Below are 21,702 nucleotides of genomic sequence, written 5' to 3' on the forward strand. Positions count from 1 at the left end.
CAAGTTTAACTGTCTGCGTGTGTGTGTATTTATATGCAGGGTCAAAACCTGCACCAATTGTTAGTTCGTCTATCTAGGCTCGCAATCTGCCACAAGCGTCACAATGGTATATCTCGATGTCAGCGTACAACTTTACTGTTTAGGCATCCACTGTGAACTGGCTTAAATTGCTGTTGGTTTTTTTGTTGTTTTGAGGAAATCAGCGCGGTAGCATCTCTCTGATTTACACCTTTTGGGTTTGCCGCTCATTAGACAAGGCGAGCAAAATTTCCTATTTATGCAGATATAGATGTCCCTGTCACTGGATGCCAAAAAGTAATGCGTTTGAAAACAAGAAATTATATTTCACTGCAAACTTTACAAGAAAAGGTTTAAAGTTGGAAATGAAATATAAAGTTACTAGCACTTTTACACGTAGTGTTGCTTTGTGGTTTTCTTTTTGAAAATACTTCAAACATTAAGATAAAATTGCTATTTTAAGAGCTTTCATTGGTGAAATCCTTTTCTTTATTGTAAACACTTTTGTATATTTTTGGAAACACATTCTTAACTTAAAAAAGCTTTTATTTATATCTTATATAGAACTTAAATAACTACGCTACCCAAATTTATGATTCCAAATCAGCTCCCACTTTGAGTTAGCTTTGGTTTCTACTGATGGAAATAATAATAAATGAACCTTTCTGGCATTTATGTACATATATACAATTTGATGAATCAATCTTAAGTGAGGATAAACTCTTTCTCGATCTCAATATTTTGGGTATCGAGTCAATCATCCAAAGCCTCAACCTGCTGAAATTGACTGTCTGTTGGTGGGAACTGAACTTGAAACTCACGATATATACATGACCACTTACAAACTAGATATATATGCTAAATAAAATGCTAAGTAAAAAATTGCTTAATTATGAATGTGCTTGAGCACATTTTGCGCATACACGACCACGTGCGTCGACTCATAGCAAACGCTAATAAACTTAGATATGTATAGTAATTCCCTGTGCACCTTGACGTTGTCAGTAATGCGGTGTGCCAATAAATTCCAGTGGATTAGACGGTCAGGTGACTGCAGATGGCACCAACGCTAAAAGCTACCAACACACGCAGGCAAACATACACACTGACTCATTTTGCACACACAGCGCTGCTGCATAGGCCGCTGATAATACAAATGCTCGGTCGCATTATATTTTTAAGCTGGCTGCTGTTGGCATTCTCTTATTTGAATTTTATTTTCGCTCACTCATGTGAGCCTGAAGTAGAACAAACGCAACATACCCCAGCGCCTGCGCACCGCCGGCAATATGCATTTTGACAGCTATATGCACATATTCTTGTCGTCGTACAATGGAAGCTCAGCGTTGATAGGTTTTGCGCTTGCAGCGTGAGTTATCGACCTGAGAGTTGACATTGCGGAAGCGCCGAATACTGTTGACCAAAGAATGTCATGTGCGTCTATGCAGATAGCTAATAGCATTAGCGGCATCCGGAATAGCACTGGAAGCTGTGAGTGGTGCTCGTTGACTGGTGGCGGTGGCTTTTTCGGATATCGAGGAGAAATATTGACAGTTGATATGCGAAAAATGTAGCACACTGAGGACAAATTGTAGGGGAAGCAACTACTTGTTTAATTCTTCGAAGAAGTGTCATACCTAAAGGAAAAGTCATATGAGAAGGAGTGGGGCAACTATTATTGGCGAAGGGTTTTGGAAAATCTTGGCGGCTTTCAGAATATACAATTTGATATTTTGTCGACAACTTTATAACAGGTGGTAGCATTGTAAGCTTAATGTCTTGAAAAATCGTTTCATTGTGATATGCTATACTACTGAAGTTAACCGATGAAAAGCACCGTTAAAATATAAAGACGACTTCGAGTAATTTCGTTGGCCAAAAATACGAAGTGCATATTGGAAAAATTATAAACGGTATGAAATTGCTTTGCTATTTGACAATTATAAAAGTTGTTTTATGAAAGCTGGAATTAATGAAGAGTGTGCCTTCTTATGATGGAGAAGCTCACATAACCACCATTCAACGCCTGAATGTGGCAAGTGAAATTCAACATGCAAGTGTGAACTACATTTATGTATGCATCTGCGAGGCATCTGCGAGTGTTACCTTACTATCAAATTCCTTAAAAAGCTGACCGACGGTAACGCTTTCTACGAAATATGCTAAAACTTACGGCATGACTGCCTCAACACAATCTTTATGGCTTAAACTATGAATGCATGTTGCGATGTGAAGGACATTTTTTAAGGCTGCAAGAAACACAACAAACACAGAAATTTTAACAAAGATTAAACTCGGGAGCTTAAGTAGCGAGTTGTTATAGGCGTTTCCCTGATGTGACTTGGTATGTGCTGAGCTACGCCCAGCTATGCCGCTGCTGCATGCCACCAATTATAGTTCTTTCTTTTCGCTAGGGGTCACCTGGAGTGGTTTGTGAATTGTAAGGCGCTACTTGGCCTGTCGACCATTCTGATTGCTTTACGAGACATTCACACATAATACCAGGGAGATAGTAGATACATTTACATATATCGATATTAGACATATCTTTGCTATAACCAATCATGAGTCGTGTCTACATTTAAGGGTGTAACCAGCATTTACTACATTTAGCTTTGGCTTTGCTTACTCGAAGCGGTCATGAGACTGGTAAATAGAATTGCTCAGATATTGGTGATGTTTGCCTATTAACATTTATATTTACTTTTCCATAAGTTTTTTTTAAGATTATTTCACAAAAATTTATCTGACTCAAGCAGTAGAAAGCAGTTAGGTATAAGAGGTGATAAACCATTACTTGCTCTTTCAATAGCATTAAGACAAAACGATTGATGATTCCATCACCGAAATTGAGAAATGAGGAAACGGCAATGAATGTTCAGCATATAACTTTTTACCGAACAGATCTTTCCGTTCAGTTTTCTGGTTAAAAATGATTTTTGCAACAAGCAATTGAAACCTTATAAACACCTTACACAAACTATGTTATTCGAAGTTCGATGGCCCCCTTTTTTGGCAAATGACACGAAAACCAGTCTGTTTTGAAGCCAGTAGCTCTTTTCGGTTGCATGTTCGTCTGTATGTAAATGCATATTTACGCGCTGTCAGTCACTTCGTCATTTAGTTACTGCTCAATTATGTTGCTGTTTTTATTGTTGTTGCCGCTCAAATTCCTTGCAGACAAATTCGTTTATTAAATTTCATGTTTTAATTGAGTGCTACTGTAGTAGCTATTCATTTACAGCCACTTAAGAAGCAGACAAGTAAATATAATTACAAATACAACAACGACGAAAGGTGATATTTACAATATTTAGTGCTTGTTTGTTTGTGTCTGTGGCTAACAACTAGTTTGATAGAAGCTATATTACAAAAAATGTCTAGCTTAGACATTCAGTTACTTGTTGTAGCAACTTGATGTTTTTGTACATGTTAACTTGTTAGAATGACTTTTAATTTGGTTTTTGTTTGTTATTCGTCAATTTTATGTTAATAGCAGCAATTGCTCTATTGGCAAATATAAATTAGGTTAATAGATTTTGAAAAATAATGCTTTCAGCTGAAAGTTTTTGAGTGTGTGCTTTAAAATATCCACTAGTTAAACTTGCTTAGATTTAAAGATGATAAAGTTTGGGTATATCAGACGGTAATATTTTAAATAACTGTTTTGCTTTTCATATAATTGGAATCCTAATAAGATTTTATAGGACTTCTGTTTAGATATTTAAATAATATTTATCGTGAGCTCCAGCTGAGTTAAAGATTATCTACTCCATTATAAATTACTTACGCTAATCAATGCGAATTCGGTGAGAACTGAAGGGCAATTAATCTGATGACGAGAAGTGTTCCGGTCTATATATCATCAAACTGGAAAAGCGTCGAAATGCAAAGTCCTAATGGTACAAGGATAGCTTTCAACACTTGCCTCACACGTCTAGTCTTGATTTGTAGAGAGAAAGATTCTAATCCTTGATATCTAATAAGATAATTTGCCTATCTCTGTAATTTAATTCATAAATTATTAAAAAATTTTATATTATCTCGTTAATTTAAATATTTCCCGTTTCTTTTATCGAGCACACCAACATAGAGCCTGTTATGTCTGCAAACACCCTACTTGCAACGCCTTCAACAAGCCGAGCACTCCACTGAAATAGGAGATATCAACGCAAAACTCCCACGAAAAGTCGTCGGCCGCCCGATAAGGCTGACAAATTTATCTAACGCACACACAAATAAAGCTTTAATGTAGGTTTTTGTGAGCTGCCACAAATTGTGGCACATAACTTGCAATGCTGCCACCAAATTTGTCATACATTCATGTCGATAACTTTTGCAAAAATAAAATTTACAACAATCATGTGTTTGTGCCAGCGAGTTAAACTTTCCAAATGCGGACATGAATTATTTCGATTTGTGAATTTTCTATATAAATGTGTATACAATTATCTGAGTTTGTGTATATTTGCGAAGGAGATACCAGTATGTCAAGCGTAAGAAAATTAGTTTTAAAGTGTACCCACATGAATTGACAGCAAGCTGGTGCCTCTTGCCGCAACTGATCGTTTGTTCCGTACTCGGAAAAATTGAATGCTCTCATAGTTGTTATTATACAGAAATATTTGAAATAATTTGTCAAAACAAAGTGACAAGTTTGTTATGGATTTTTGCAGTTATTTATTCGTTTACATGTGTGTATTTGTGTAAAATGTACAGTGACGTACAATTTTTAAGCTCAAAGAAATTATCAAATTTGAATTAATGTTTGGCGAAATACTGAGATATTTTCAAATAATATCGAAAATAATTATAAGCTGCTGGATCCTGCCCACTAAATTCTATAAAATGAAAAATGCAACAAAAAATATTTAAACTATCAGTAATTTCACGCAAGAAAAGGTAATTTGTTGTTGCATTAAAACAAGATCCCGAATATCTTGGGAATTTTATATACATAAAGTATTAAGTATAGTTTGAGATTTTTATAATCCCGCTATAAGATTTTTGTAATAACATCGTTTGAAAATTAAACAGCTTGCCACCAATTGAGGTGAAACAGTCGCCTCAGAGCTGCTTACATATGATGCGCATACACAAGTACACTTTTTATGGTTTCAAATTCTCAGATAATTTGTGTATGTTTTTTTGAAATTTCTACAAAATATTACGTTCTTAATTCTTGAAAGCGGAAAGTCAACCTGTTCATATCTTCAAACCAATACAATTAGTGAGTAACAAAGCAATCTTACTTGGAAATAATGGGCGGCCTGGGTGGCACGGCAAATCAATTGTGGTCTTTGTGGTACAAAAAAATTGAAGTTAACGAGCTTCGTTCGCAATGAGAGGCCAAATCACCTATGCTTGGCACATATTTATACATGTACATTAACAGTGTGTGCAAATAATTGCAGCAGTATACTTGTTAAATTGCTTATAAGTCAGCTGGCATTGCAATGCAAAGCATATGAAATTCTCTGGATCTCAGAAACTCATCGCAATTAAATGCGCTTAATTGGTAATAAATCTATTAATAGAAATTCTTAATGAAAAAAATTATACTTATACATAAGTATTATATTTATAAATTTTAAAAAATTTTAAAAGCAATAAAGCTTTTACTGGTTTTTCGAAAATCCTAAGAACTTCTTAAATATATTAAGGAACTATTGCTTTAAAATTAAGTAACATGTAATGTTTTCTATACATATACAAACAATTGTCTTTCATCACTATACTCACTGCTGGGCTATCAAACATTTCGTAGGAAACTGAGTGTCTAACCAGTCGAGTGCTGGACACTTTGCATACCTTTATTGATTGTTATTTGCAAAAACAGGTATGTTTGCAATGTTGTTACCCAAAACAAAGTGTAAACAAAATCATGACACGTTTGACCCAAATACCTTGCCACAATGAGATATGTAAATTATTGTACTGGTTGTACAAACGATATACGAGTATACTCACATATATATATATTTATACATACCTTAAAATATTTGAATATGTGGAGGCATATTGTATAGTAATTGATTTCCTAATAAAAATAAGTTCTTATCACACAGGGTCAGCATCTTGTATGTCGATACAATAAAGTAATTAAAGTGTGACATTTGAAAAAATGCATTTTTTTTCTAAATTCCGTAAATTGGAAAATTTTTCAAAATTAAAAAATTCGGCTCGACAGACTATGGAGAAAACATTTTCGAATACTTAGAAAAAAACCGAATCTAACAATTTTAAAAACTGTATGAGTTATCATGCAGACCGTGGAGCGACTTTTTTTTATTGTACTTTGTGGCACGTAATATTTTATGTACTAATTTTTGTAAAGAAAAATTTAGAAATATTTTTTTTTAACTTTAAGTACTAGTAAACATTGTATAAAATTTTTTTATATTATCTATTGTCCCTCTTACATAACTTCTAATTACCAAAATATGCTTACAAGATGGCAGATGATGCACGATATTGTAGTAATGTCTTAAATAAAGAAATAGTAAAAATATTACACACTTCATTAACCATATTAACATCCAGTAAACTAGCATAAAAATTACAAATATCTTTCGCTGAAATTAACACTTGATTGACGTTCCAAAGAAGCTGTATTTTCTGAACCAAGATACTAAGAATACTTTGCCCGAATGGAGACAGAATATTTCTTTCCCCTTACTGACCAAATTTCCAGTTTTATATTTATTAACTGCGTACTATACACATACATATGTATTTGTTGTATGTATGTTGCACAAAATATCATGCTTGATCTTTGTCATCTCTTCTGATTTATTCGCATCTCTTCACATGTAATTTGGTATTTTTAGAAGACACATCGGAGATAAGCATATAAGGTGGCCCGTTGCCATTTAGGTACGCTACGTTATGCTATGCCATGCTCATTTTACGCACGTCCACGCATGTTAAAGTTTTCGACAGTAAAAGGAATAACAGCAAAAGACAATAAAAGGTGCATTTGTTGAATTCCATTGCCAGTCAACAGAAGCCATGTAGCAGCAGATCAGATGTGTGCATTCCTTACGAGTAACATATTGCGAACAGAATGTCAATCTATGCTGGCGGTGATGCATTGGTATTTTGGATTCAATTGTTGGATGACGGTGTTGCGATAAGCGAAAGTAGTTGACAGTCAATTCAAAATGCAAATGTGAGTTCTGTCTACGAAGTGGCACACTATTGGTTTTGTTGTTGTAGCTTTTTTAGTTTAGTCACCTTTATTTAAATATAAACCTTAATTCTAAGTTATTCTGCTTTGCCATAAATTCAAGTTCGTTGCTTGAGTCTTTTGCAGCGATCTTTGGTTATTAGGTTCTAATAGAAATCAAAATTGTCAAAAAAGCAAATTTATCACCATTTATCACTAAATCAAATTCAAACGGTTTTACGGTTTTAGCTTGTTCTCTAAATCTGCTTTAAACAGCCATTTCTCAAAGTTGGCAAGCACCGTTGTGTGAGTTTACAGTTTTAGTGACTGCAGTGATTTGCATATAAAATTATCAAAATATTTAACCGAGGCAATGAATTAACCAACGTCACCATAACCAAAGATTATTTCACTGCGCTGCAACTCCAAGCAAAGAGTGTTCACACACAGGTGTCTGTATGTATGTGTACTGCGATTGCCATAAAATGATATGAACTTGGGGGTATGGCATCTAGACACGCGATACGTAAATTTTACTTGCAAATCGCGTGTTGAATCATTGGAAATTGTCAACGTGCCGCAAACAGTTGTACACAAATGAGTTTCCTAAAGCAAACAGGTATATGTGGATATATGTACATATGTAGATTTGTTTATTTAAATATTGGCTAAATTATTTATGTGGGTATAGGTGTAGAGCCTTGTAGACAGCACTTGTCGCACTTTCAAATGAACAAGTGTTCAAAAGCACGCAAAAGTTTCTTAGTGGTTAGTGCAAAAGTGCAGAAAAGAGAAACTTAACTATACAACACAAAAATAAATAAAGTTTTAATGACATTAGTTTCAATAGACTTCTGGAAAAATTAATAAGAGCAAATTTTCAGAGCGATATCTCAAAAGTAGACAAGATGGACGCGGCTTAATTGACTCAGCTCGTCACGCTGATCGGTTATATATATATAAGTATTTTATAGGATCTTCGACATTTCTTCTCGATTCTACAAACTTTGTGGTAAAACTATACGCTTTTCAGTATTTGAAATTATAGAGCCCCAATGAATACTTCCTAAAATAGAAACAAAACAGGCACATCTAACATTCCTAACTATGTCCTCACAACACGTAGGTCTATTCTATGATATCTTAACTAAAAGTTTTCATTCGAATGATTCAACAATGTAATTGAAGGACCACTAAAATCTATAAACATATCAACACAAATTATAGAAACAGTAAGCAATAACAATAACCGTTATCGCCTACAAATAAACGTAACTAAAATAAGTTGACCGCAGAAGGGACACAAGTTTACATTTAAGCATGCTATAAATAGTAGGCGCTGACATGATTTTAGATGCGTTCAACAGAGAATTCCAAAGACTTTGTGCAAAGAACTTGAAAACTGTTGACATTTTTATTTTTATGACAATTCGCACTTATTGCCAATCGGTGGAATATACAAAAAGAGAACCAAATTCATTAAAAATCTTGTTTCAAAAAATGCTTGGCCACACACCTTAAACAAATGATTCGGCATCTAAAAAGGTATGTGTGGTTCGTCGTTGTCCGCTTTTGTTATCGCAATGACGTGGTCCCAAAGGGTGATACCAGACATTTAAATTGCCTACTGCGTCAACAACGGCGTCGGTGACTCAGCAGCTAGTCTTAAAGGATGTGCAAGCATTCAAATTACATACATATCTGCACATACAACGATCTATATACTCTCACAGTCTTATTGAGGGCGCACCTTCGCTAGCGGCTTATTCTTGTTCCTGCTTCGTGCGTGTAAATTGCATGTAAATGGATTGTTGCCATAAAAATCGTTGGAAATTTCGATTTCAATTTATCTTCATTGTAATTCCTTGTTATTGCGTTCAGTTTTATTGTCGTTGTGCAGTCATTGCGTCGTTTTAGTTTCATAGTTATAGTCTGTTATAGGTTTATTCGACTTGACGAATCTATAACGAGCAGTTAGTATGAATATAAATTTAAATCGCGGATGAAAATCTAGGGTAAGAACTCACCATATGTCGATATATATAACGGGTGATTTTTTTGAGGTTAGGATTTTCATGCATTAGTATTTGACAGATCACGTGGGATTTCAGACATGGTGTCAAAGAGAAAGATGCTCAGTATGCTTTGACATTTCATCATGAATAGACTTACTAACGAGCAACGCTTGCAAATCATTGAATTTTATTACCAAAATCAGTGTTCGGTTCGAAATGTGTTTCGCGCTTTAATTTTGTTCAGCGATGAGGCTCATTTCTGGTTGAATGGCTACGTAAATAAGCAAAATTGCCGCATTTGGGGTGAAGAGCAACCAGAAGCCGTTCAAGAACTGCCCATGCATCCCGAAAAATGCACTGTTTGGTGTGGTTTGTACGCTGGTGGAATCATTGGACCGTATTTTTTCAAAGATGCTGTTGGACGCAACGTTACGGTGAATGGCGATCGCTATCGTTCGATGCTAACAAACTTTTTGTTGCCAAAAATGGAAGAACTGAACTTGGTTGACATGTGGTTTCAACAAGATGGCGCTACATGCCACACAGCTCGCGATTCTATGGCCATTTTGAGGGAAAACTTCGGACAACAATTCATCTCAAGAAATGGACCCGTAAGTTGGCCACCAAGATCATGCGATTTAACGCCTTTAGACTATTTTTTGTGGGGCTACGTCAAGTCTAAAGTCTACAGAAATAAGCCAGCAACTATTCCAGCTTTGGAAGACAACATTTCCGAAGAAATTCGGGCTATTCCGGCCGAAATGCTCGAAAAAGTTGCCCAAAATTGGACTTTCCGAATGGACCACCTAAGACGCAGCCGCGGTCAACATTTAAATGAAATTATCTTCAAAAAGTAAATGTCATGAACCAATCTAACGTTTCAAATAAAGAACCGATGAGTTTTTGCAAATTTTATGCGTTTTTTTTTTTAAAAAAGTTATCAAGCTCTTAAAAAATCACCCTTTATATACTACGAAGTCAGATATAGGGAAGAGAGATACTCAAACTTGTATATTTTCAATCGTTTTCCTGAAAAGAAACTAAAATAGTCAATTTCCAAACTTTTCTGAAACAATTTATATAAGTTTTCATATTTATATCCACGTTTTAGACTCTCTTAGAAAATTACCTATATATTTGATATGTGTTATTATACACTGAACTGGGTGCATCAAGTTTGCGACAAAATGTCCAACATCCAGAATTAAACGCCATAATGATCAGGTAAGTTGATGTAATAAAATTCGTTTGTCATGCCGTCCGCCTTTCTGTATGTCTTCGAAATATTCCCTCAGTTTCTGAGGAGAAATTTTGCACACATATTTTCCACTTCAAGAAGATGCTCACATGTCAGAACCGATGAAATCGGGCTACTATAGCGTATAGCTGTCATACAAACTGAAAGATCAAAATCGTAAATCTTCACGCAATTTGGCACAGATTTTTGTGTAAGACAGACATAGGTACAGTCCTCGAACAAATTTTGACGAACGTTGTACTAAAGTATATGGCTGTGATATAAACTGACCTATCAAAACCTTTTTATATCCTTATTTGCTATTATAAAAGCACCTGGCATATATGATACAGATTCATTACAGCCGAAGTTGTCGGTTTTTCTTGCTTTCATGAAATAAAAATAGTTCAGGCAGCTAACCAAATGTGTCTTCCTTAATGGATATCGAACTGACAGACTTATTCAGTCAGATAGCATGAATGGATGTGTGTTCCAAATGGTTATCAGGCAATCCTTTTTTGTCAAATGAATGTCAAAATATTGTACAACATATTGCAAAAACTTTCAAATAATTTTGTTGAAGAATGGTACCAGCTCCATATAACTTGTATGACCTAATCTCGTTTAGTGCGTTGTTTCTTTTATAATAATTTATATTCAAATCTTTAAATAAATCCAGGTAAAATAATTTCCAAGCAGTTTCTTAATAATCTTTTAAACTCAATTTCTCTTTCATCAGCAAAAACTTATTTTCAAACCTTTCACATAGCAAATGCAATGCAGCGTACAACAACAATATTGTTCATATGAAAGTTAAAATGCTTCAGTGTTCGATTTGTAATGGCAAATTGCGTTTTCAGCGAACAATTAGTCTCGCCATTTAATGACAAATAATTTCAACAACTTGTACGCATTTAGACACATGAGTGAAAAATCTAAATTAAACTCGTGTCAAATTAAAATCAGCGCGCTAAAGGCGACGGCAAATGCATTAAAAAACAATTACTCACATGGCCAAATATGTGCAAATGTGCCTCGATCACTGCTTCATGCTCACAAATGCACTTGAATACGTTGCACTGAATATGTAAGTATGTATGTAAGTCACAGTCGCTTTAACGAGTTGTTCATTTCTCACATACGCCCGCATAACGGCTTTATACGTTCAAGCGCCAGCACAGAGAGCTTACAGAATCGACAACGCGAGTGCTGGCAAATATGTATTGACATGTCTGCGTCTCTGAACATTGATATGAGCTTGAGTTTTGCTTCATTCATTCTTTTCCTGGCTGACCAATTATATATGTACATATTTAATTGGGGAACGTGGTTTGCAGAAAAAAAAAACACAATTTTGTTGTAATTGAAATACTGTATTTTTAAACAACAATTGCTCAAGAAAATTACTTGTGTGCCATTGAAGATTTTAATAGTCACAATACAGTAACTGTAAAATATGAATCAAAATTTAATCAAATTCGCTCAATTTTGTGAAGTGTTCTTCTAATTCTAGGACTTGTTTATTAGATTTTCGAAATGAGGTATCCTGGGGAAATGTTATGCACACCCATGTTGTAATTTAATAACACTACAATCTATTGCTGACCTATCAAACAACTTGACAACAATGTCATGCAACAGAAGTGGTAGTGGTGACAAGGCTTACTTCAAACACACCGCAGCTGGCTGGAAAATACACGAAATAATTCAATTTATGTGTAATAAAGCGAAACAAATTTGCCGCTATGTATGAGAACAAATGTGAAAATATTAAATAAAAAAGCAACAGAAAAACTTTTTTGTGGTTGCGGTTGCCCAGTTAGGCGCACTCGGATCTATGTGGCGTTGCGGCAAAGCGCGATAACACGAGCATAAATCATAGCGAGTTATGACAGCCAAAAATGAAAAATTGTAAACGCGGTGCTATTGTGCACACAAAAATTAATATACATGCGTATATACTTAAAAACTCGTGTCTTCACTACAAATTTAAGTTTTCTTAAAAAGCATGAGAAAATGTTACTATCTGTTCATAAGTACGCAGAATACATTCCCTGCCTTGCACATTCATTAACTTTGGTTGCTAAGTGCGCTGCAGACTGCTGTACAGAAGCATTAAATTTCTTCGATTTCATTAAAAACCTCTATACATTTTTTCCGCTTTTACCTATCGATGGAGTCGTCATACGAACGCGCTTAAAGATTATACTTCAAAAATTACTATTTTGAAACTAGGTGGTCAGCCCAAGCTGATGTTACGAAGGAAATTTTATGTCGTTTATCACTATTAAGCAAGTATTGGAAGACATTTTCAACAACTCAAAAAGCGGAGAGCCGTAATAAAGATAACGGACTACTTTCAACGATGAATAAGTTAGAAATAGGAATAATGACAATTACGTGAAACGAAGTCCTCGAACGCTTGACAGCGACTAGTGCTTCGCTGCAGTCGTCTGATCAAGAACTTAATAAGGGGATACGCTCTTTATGAATCATTATATGGCTACGTCAAGCAGTGCGACACAAAGATCTGACCTACTGTGAAGAATACCAGCAACATACCTTACGACGAATAAAGCGAAATATAAAGTACGAACATTTCCGCGGCTCTACTACACTCAAGGTCGATATTGAAAGTATTATCTCCAAATTTGCCTATAATAAACCTAGAAAAGTTTATTTGTAATATTTTTGTTTTATTTAGTACCCTAAACTTGAGAACCTATAGCAAACCAGGGGCCCTTGACAAAATTTGCTACAGGCCTCGCGCGCTAGTTTAATCCGGCACTGACTATATTTATATATATATATACAATGTTAAAGCACAGCCATAAAGTGTTTTATCTCGGAAATAATCTGCATTTTTGATTGCGATTGGACACACTTGCCAACTGCGACAGCTGCGCATGCCCCACGACATTTATCCCTACTACAAAGGGATTGCCATTGGGTTATTTGGTTTGCAGCTGGAAATGCATACATTTATTGTTGTTGTTTTTCATATATTTGTTAAAAGCTATATCTCCATTCAGCCTGTATAAGACATCTGCAAATGAAATTAGCATCTGCAATAAAATACCATAAGCCCTTTGATGTTGTTTTTGCAACGAACGCTGCACGGTGGCAACACACGCGGCTGGATGCCTTTGAAAGCGCAAAGAGCGTTGCCAATTAATACGTACAATTCGCTACCGCATTTTTGCTAATTGCAGCCGGCTGGGTGAATCGTGCTGACCTTAAGTATGAGAAAAATAAAAAAGAGATAGAAAAGGGATAGTCAGTCATGTTTGGTGTAACATCTGCAATGGGAATACTTATACCTATACTTATAATTATACTTATACTTATACTTATACTTATACTTATACTTATACTTATACTTATACTTATACTTATACTTATACTTATACTTATACTTATACTTATACTTATACTTATACTTATACTTATACTTATACTTATACTTATACTTATACTTATACTTATACTTATACTTATACTTATACTTATACTTATACTTATACTTATACTTATACTTATACTTATACTTATACTTATACTTATACTTATACTTATACTTATACTTATACTTATACTTATACTTATACTTATACTTATACTTATACTTATACTTATACTTATACTTATACTTATACTTATACTTATACTTATACTTATACTTATACTTATACTTATACTTATACTTATACTTATACTTATACTTATACTTATACTTATACTTATACTTATACTTATACTTATACTTATACTTATACTTATACTTATACTTATACTTATACTTATACTTATACTAATACTTATACTTATACTTATACTTATACTTATACTTACTTATACTTATACTTATACTTATACTTATACTTATACTTATACTTATACTACTCGTAACAATAACAAAAGTTATTTGCATCTGAATTGACGTTCAAAAATCTATTAAGCCCACACCAAAATCAATTCTCATGACCAGCGATATATGTACATACATATATCTATGTCTTTCTAGCCATTGAAGTTGCCTCAAATACGAATGCAATGATGATAATTTTATAAAATTACAATCTTTTCTCATTAATTTAAATGACAATGCTCATAAATGTTAAAAGCTATCATTACCAAATTTGTCGAAAATCACCAACTCAGCGCGTCCCCTGCCACATGCAAGTGAAAAAGGTATACAAAATGTGGTAACCGAACGCATTTTCAATGTTAACATCACCTGAAAGCCAGTGTAAAAGTACATGGCAATGGCAAAACAAAGAAAGGATCGGCTTGCCACAAGACAAAGCCACTTCATTTACATATGTTTATTTATGTGTGCTTACTTAGGAGCAGCTTCTTTGCTTTTGCTCCAAGCAAGTAAGGTGAATGCAATAGAATGCTGAGTTGCTTTTTAATATCACTGGTGACGCCCACTACAATTGCCCGCCATCGGCAATGAGGCCATATTATAATATATATTTCCAATAAACCTCTTATGCATTTTATCTTTTCATTTGTATTCATGGTTCCATAGCTACTTGTCCTGAAATGCAATGTGGCATGTAACAATTTCTCAGCGAAATTGTTGTTGCTGATAGCGAAAAGTTCGTCGCTTAAGTCTTCAGTTTATTGTTGTGACCAGAGTGGAGTCCCTCTTTCGCTTAACTGGTTAGCATAAATCAAAATTTAAATATTTAATAAACATATTTTACATGCCAATGAATTAATATATATTTTATAACATAAATTCTTATTAAATCATTTTATATACTGGTATCAAAGAACTCACTTCAGCCCTTTCTGGTACTTTCTGCAGCGCGCATAAATTATATCTTTGCATATTTAATATCCTGGTTAAGTTATGATAACATACTAAAAATCACTGGTTTGTCATCTTACTTTTAATGATGCTTGAGGCACTTTTGTGTGAAAAAAATAATATACCTCATCTCATAAGTAGTAAATGAACAAGAATATTCATGAGTAAAATATTCCCATAACAATGAAGTGAAATTTTCAATTTAGCTTTGGTAAAACATATAAAAATATTTACTGAGAATATAAGAGACATCGTCCATATCTGCTGTAAAAGTCTTTTCTTTCATTAACCACAATGTCTTTTGTTTTTTAATCCCCCACCTTCTGTGGTTAGCCACAACGCTCACCTTAATAACTGTATAGAATTGGCAGAAAGTTGAATAAATTAGAATTGAAATTTGCATTTTAATACATACAACCATACAAAATTAATATAACAATCAACTTAGCCGCCAGAGCCATAAATTTCTGCATGAAACAATTAATGTTGAACTGACCGGACGACCTTATAGTGATGTGAAAGATTATAAGCGAATGTGTGAGAACGCTAATAATTAAGTTTTACCGCTAGCTAAGCAAAGTTCTTAATAAAAAATACAAAATTTCTTACCTTAACATGCTTATATTCCTTCGAGAGGCACACAATTAGTAGAATGAGGAAATGTCTTTTCCCTTAATTACAGAAGCACAAAATTGTATGAACTAACAGTTTTCGCAATGCTTCATATACAGTTTACAAATATACTATATTTTTTCTGTATAAAATGAGACTATTTATATAAAAAAATTACGATAAGTTGTACATTTAAAGTTAAAATGTAAATCGTTTTTTCATATACCGATTGCTAATTGCAATTTCCAACTACAAACTGTCAACAACTCTCGACTTAGTAGCTTAATTTTTAATTGACACATGCTGATACTTATTTGCGTGTAAACCGCCTGCCAATTCAAGTTTAAAGCGGGATGCCTATTGGACGCATTCGCACAGGCCATAGCAGTAAGACTGGCAGATATTGCAATCTGATATCTAGCGATTAGATAAAAGCCTGTCGTTATTCAAGTTACTGGGGAATAACTTGCAAGCTAACTCGCTTACTAGTACAAAATTGCTTATTAATTAAGTTGTTGCTTAGCTGAATATAAAAATGTGACTCCTAGTAAGCCTTTTGAATCTCAATTAAGACGAAAAGGAAGTATTAGCATAGATTTTAACTTAAGTTCAAATTTCCATTTATACTTATATTCGTTCTATATTCAAGCGGTTATTTAATTTAGCTTTTGGCGATGACTTTTGCTTTAGCGCCCGACTTAAAAGGACCTCAGGTGTAGTATATAATTTACTACTAAATTCAATCATCAAATCAAAAATTCTTCCATACTAATTATGAAAATCAGATCATTGGCATAATAGTTCATATGATGTAAGTTTATTACGGAAATATACCTTGCGGCAAGGCAAAAGGTACATCGAAAAAATTTATTGTTAATTATGTAACGAGAAATTAAACCCAAATGTTAAGTTATTGAAGTTTGTGTATTAACTAAATTTTTAGAGAAAATATTTTCTAGGGAAAATGTTTTTTTAAATTTAAAATCTATGTTTATGGACAAGAAGCAGTTTTTTAGGGAATTAGATTACCTAACCACATAAATAATTTTTCTTAAATTAATTAAAAACAAAATATTCAATTTCTCAAGGTTTTACAAATATTTACCTCATCGTGTGTAAACTTAAGTTGATGGAGCTCCATGTTACGCAAGCACATGTGTATATCTGCTATTTATATAAAACCACTTAATAGTTTTGGAAAAAGCGTGTTTATAGCGTGCCGCCAACAAAACCCACTAGACCACCTACTTGGCTTAACACCCTGGGATTACCGTGGTTTGGCTGCTGATGTCGTATTGCACGTCAACTTGGAGAAACGGAAAATTGTATTTTCATTTTCCTATAACTTTGTGTTTCTCGCTTTACGTTTTGTTGGGCAGCCACCTGGAATTAAGAAAAATAATGCGTAATGAGTGCGAGTGCGTTGGAGCCATTACTGGAGCCGCTGATGCGCTGGGGCTGGCGTTACTCACTATGGTAAAAGCCAGGAAGTGGTGCGGTAAACGTCGTCCGCCTGCCTGCTGCCAGGTGATGTAATTGAAGATGAAAGAGAAGCGAAAAGGAGACGCTGGCTGCGATGTCTGTTTTTTAGAGGGAAAATTCACGCTTGCAATGAGTAATACTCTGCTGCCACAGCTGAAAGTAAATACTCTTTTGATTACTTTGATTTCAGTTTTACTCTTTGTGTGCAGGATAATGTTGTAATCACGTGAAATCATGTTAGTTTTGTGATAAATTATATTTGAAAACTACACACTTGCTTACACATTCGTGCAACATTTCAAATAAATATTTACAAAGCCGCGTAAAAGACATTTCGTAACAACAATGATATTTCTTCTATGATTGATAGCATTGGAAGAAACTACAAGCGCCCAGCGAAAGATAGTAGAAATATAACTCTCAACTGCTTGCAACATTGTAAATACCTTCCACCTGTAATAAACACATTGCGCCACAGTCAAATTCTGCCCCAAAGCAAATTCAACATGAACCCCAGTCAAGTTCAACTTAATACTACTGTCGGGTGTGTTGGCTGCGCCGCCAGCAGTCAAAAGCAGACGAACTTGAGGCGAGAAACAACTCAAAGTCAATTTGACTACAATCCACCGCAACTGATTGCCTTTGAAACGGCAAAGACGCCAGTGATCCTTGCAAACATAAACATACAACTGCATTACGTTTTCGATATATGTACAGTATGTATGTTTATGCACATAAATCATGACAGCATTGCATGTATGTATGTGTTCATAGGTTGTGCGGCTTGCAAAGGGTTGTCAAAAGTATTTGTAGCTAATGCGAAAATAACTTTTTAAAGCCAAAGTATCTTCTAGGGTTCCTTCGCTATTGAGTTGTTAGCTGTGAAAAGGAAATTGTTGTTGTCATAAAGATGAATGCTTTACATAAAGTGCACAACTGCCGGCAATTCATAATGCAACTTGTAATTCATTGCCAATTGACAGGCAATAATAATCGGCCAAGAAAGTGTGCAGGTGAGTTAGTGGGGAAACGGTAGTTTGGTTGAGCAGCGGAAAGATTTCGTTCAAGTTCAGCTTTGGCACAGCTTCACTACTGCATTTTACAGAAATTATATTTCGTGTGAGATAATAATGAAACTTTATCAAAAAGTTATGTTTACGTAGTTAAAATCCAAATACTAATAATTTTATAGAAAATTGAGCAGATTTCCATATAAATTATATTACATATAATTCATAAATATCAAGCATTAATCGGATTTTTCTTCTTGCAATATTGAAACTAATTTTACACAATTTCAAACACAAAGTTTTTATTGCTCTGTGATAATGAACAAGTATTGGTCCAGGAACCCAGCTGAAAGGGTTATTTTTGAAAGACAACCGAAAAGTTGATCAAAACAGCTTGAGATTCCTGAAAAAATTTATAATGATAGTTAACTATTTGTTCCTTAATTTTAGCAAATTTCGATGGTTTATTATTATATAATATTTTTTTGGCTTAGAGTGGAATAAAAGAGGTACTCCAAACATACGGTAATTAGCTTATATATTATGGAGGAAGGTAAGATCATTTAGACACTTTCTCTTTTACTCTCCATCTTCTGCGAACTTATTAAATTAGTTGGTATAGCTATTAGCTATTAATAAAATATTTTGACGCTATACAAACAAAGTAGAAAATTTGGGCACCACACACGCCAAATTCACAAAAATACTTAAAAACTATGGACTAGTAGATAAATTTCAACAACTTTCTCAGGTTCGTGAGAGCATTTTTATTTTTATTTTGCCAATCTAAATTTGCGTTTAACTGTTGTAGGGGATGCTGGGCTGTAATATTTATATGAATGTACATATATGAGATCAAAGGAAACTTTTTAGTCAATGATCTGCACAAAACATCGGATGTTTGGGAAATCGGTCCTAGTACTTCTACTGAAGCAACTAGGAAATCTGTAGGGATCTACCGCATTTTCATTACTCTAAAACTATAAACTTCTTATATCAGTAAGATCATTTCCATTTTTTTTCTTATGTCTTCATAGCGAACTCGATAAATTCGAAATAAAAATTCTATTTTCAATAACCTAAAGTAATCTATCATAAACGTTTTTAAAGAAGTAAGCAATAAAATATTAAGCCGAAACACTAACATCACAAATTTTTTTTTTTTTCTTGAGCCTCTCAGATTTGTTGGTTCGCACTAACCAATCGGATGTTTATTTCTCGTGTGCTACTGCTGTCAGTGGAGCATTGTTGTTACTGTTGTGGCTAATTTAATCCTACGTAATATTACATAACATAACCTTACTTAAACTAATTTTACACAACATAACATTACTTCAACGTACCCAACTCACACCACATACTACCCTACAAAACCTCACCTAAGTTTTGCAGCAGTAAAATTTCTCACACTATTTTATCATTTCATGTTTTCTCATAATTTTCAATCATTACTTCTTCATTTACTATTAATTAATTTAAATCAGAATAAAAAAGAGTAACGTCAAACGATTTCAATAACTAGTTTACTTGTCAATCAAATTAATTATTACAATCGTATAATTACCGCATTCATTTCAAATAATGAATTTAATTATTAAGTCACCCATTTTTATCAGCATTAAACCGTTCGCTAATCACTCGTTTTTTGTGCGAATGTACTGACCCTGCTAGGCAAGCGGACGCCAGTTGGCTCCAGCACACTTGGCTGGCTCATTAAGAGACAGAGACAATAAACCGGCTTGGCAACTTTGTCTCTGCTGATTTTTTAATTGAAGCGAATTAGTTTGAGTTTGTTTATTTAACGAGAAATTCAGTTTTTATAGCGGCAAAACAATGTCGATACTGTTTTTTTATGATTTATTTTAATTTTGTTGCACTTTGCCAATCAAACAAGTGTTTAAGCATCGCGCCAATCAGATTATACTCCACTCGCCATGCGCAACTGCCGACACTAAAATTTTATTTACAACTATCTGGCGTTATTCACGGCTATCCAGCGCAGCGTAGCACAGAGATAATTGTAATTAACAAACAATCGCCGGAACGGTAGGCAGTCGCAAGATTTGCTGTAGTTTCGAGCTAAATTTCAATAGCAAAATCTAAATTATGACCTAAGGCCAGATATAACAACCAAAACCTATTTCATATTCGCTGCATATAAATGGACGTCAGGGTTAGAGAAAATTCGTGCAAATTCGATAGTAAGGTGCCAGACTGCGCTTTTTTTCAACAGTTGCGATTTGTTACACCCATAAGTAAGTGAAATTTCATTTTGGCAGGCATGAAAATAAAATAAAATCGGCAATAGAAAGTATTTTGCATGTAGTTTGCCTAGTCATGGGCTTATACTGTAGATTACAACAGCAACAACACAAGCGCTGTTAGTGCTGATTGGCGCTTTGGTTGCAACATGGTTATTGCGCAGACGGAAGGCGCGTGGCGCATAGCTTGTGGCAATGATTTGAGTTGTGAGGGTGTTAATCAGTAGTAATAACAATTATATGTTGGCATTTTGGCACGATTTTAGTGTTTCTGTTAACTTTTTCGACGAAATTCACTTAATAATATTAGGAAAATGGACTTATTTCTTAAATTCGATTTTTTATGCTACACATCGTAAAGGCGGTCATAAATAATAAGCTAAATAATAATAATAAATACGGAAGTTTATTATTACAAACTTTTGCAGTAATAACGCGCCAAACATTCTCTTACTAGGTGTCGTAAGATAACCTTTCACCAAAAATTTCCCAATATAAATTAATTGTTTTGTTGGTACCTGAGTTTCCCCAGCAATTTGTAGAAGCTGGCTCTAGGCCCTAGGATCCATTTACATGGACAGCGATCCCAACACCTCCATCGCGCACAGCAATATCCTGGAATTATTCAGAGTTTTGGACCTTTGGGACCATATGTGATATTGGAAGGAAAAAAAACCTAAATTATTTTCATCTATCCATCTTGTACCCACTCAACCGATTTAATTTATGAGTATTATACATATGATCTGGATTTAGAACTATTTAATTATAGATGTGTAACTACGGATTGCGAACATTGTTTTTAAGTTTTCAATTTCATAATTATAGCCGTGTCAGTAATTTAATTTTCATGTAGTGCAAGGACCTAGTTTAAATTCGATCCTTAAGAACATTTTCAGGCATTTTAACTGAATCATCTGAAGTTGCAAGGTGATATCAGTTATAAATTTTGTCATACAGGGATCTTTATATATTGACACTAACATAACGATTATATTTCTTAGGTACTTGGACATTAGTGAAAGCCAACCTCTCCTATTACACATAATAAATTCATAATTTTTTAGACCCCAAATTTCA

Source organism: Bactrocera dorsalis, chromosome 2 (assembly GCF_023373825.1).
Source record: "Bactrocera dorsalis isolate Fly_Bdor chromosome 2, ASM2337382v1, whole genome shotgun sequence".
NCBI classification, from domain to species: Eukaryota; Metazoa; Arthropoda; class Insecta; order Diptera; family Tephritidae; genus Bactrocera; species Bactrocera dorsalis.